Source organism: Penaeus monodon, chromosome 31, assembly GCF_015228065.2.
Source record: "Penaeus monodon isolate SGIC_2016 chromosome 31, NSTDA_Pmon_1, whole genome shotgun sequence".
NCBI classification, from domain to species: domain Eukaryota; kingdom Metazoa; phylum Arthropoda; class Malacostraca; order Decapoda; family Penaeidae; genus Penaeus; species Penaeus monodon.
The window spans coordinates 18,518,400-18,519,675 of NC_051416.1; positions in this window are offsets into that span (position 1 = coordinate 18,518,400).

Genomic DNA, 1,276 nt, shown 5'->3' on the forward strand with positions numbered 1-1,276 from the left:
AAGGGTTGTGTAAAATACAGTAAAAAAAAAAAAAATAATAATATCTTTTATCTACTAGACCTATACCTCTAGTGATTTATATCTAAACATTTTAAGTTTCCATATAAAAATATTTTTTTCATTCGAATGAAAGACTGGAAAACTCTGAGATGTTATATTTGGATTAAGAGAGCTGTGACCATTAATTAATGAAGTTTCACTCCAAGCTTTCTCATTTTATTTGAATTAAGAGGGGTCATCAAGGGCAATTCTTCTACATAATGATCGCACATAAGACCTACGTCAACAATCTTTCTTCAAACAATAAAAGACTGTTTGTCCTTTATCCCCAACACATGTTAGAGTCAAATAGCTCTAAATATTTCTAGAAATTACAGAGGTATCAGACCTACATCAGGTTTATTTAGAGGTAGGCACTGCCCAAGAAGTGTGTCAACTTCTCGCAAGGCGTTATTCAAGAGATGATTGAAAATGTGTGAAGTAAGCCACTAGATTTCCAATATTTCTCAAATGGATAAGAAGAACGAAAAAAGCCACAATCTAAACTCAAAAATAGTCTAAAAATTCAGTTGATATATTTCTATACAATTTTGATTCCATATCCTTTTCAAGCATGAAACAGAAAACAATTTACCAAACTGGAAGTGTATTTAGAAACAATAACAGACATACATTCAGACATATAAATTAATATATACAAGAAGATGCATAACATTTGGAATGCTGGTATGTTCTACTAAAAAATACTGAAATAGCTAGAGGATTATAACATTTTTCAAAAAAACTTTGGCTATCAACAATACCAGCGCTATATGAAATACAAGACTGCAATATCAATACATTTTTTTTTTTTTTTATAAATAAATTCAATAACTATTGATTATTATGCACAAAAAATGCATGAAAATCTGTCATACACAAATTTGTTTAACAATTAACCTTTACCAAATATATAACCAATAAACAATGACACGAATAAGTGTATATACAATTATATTTGTGTAAAAAAAATTGTCATCACATTAATTTCCTGAAATACTTTAACATGGTAATGGAAGATTCTCATTCACTGCTATATAATTTATCATAATAAATAAGTACTAATTGCCATCAGGTAACTTATGCATTTTAGCTGTGCCTGTATTAAGCTAGTAAAATATTTATAATGTCCCAGTCCCCTTGCTATTCTCTTCCTTCAGTATGCATTGGCACTACGATCAGTAGTCTCAAGAAGATGGTATAACAAATATATCTGTAAGCCTAAAGTAAACATTTT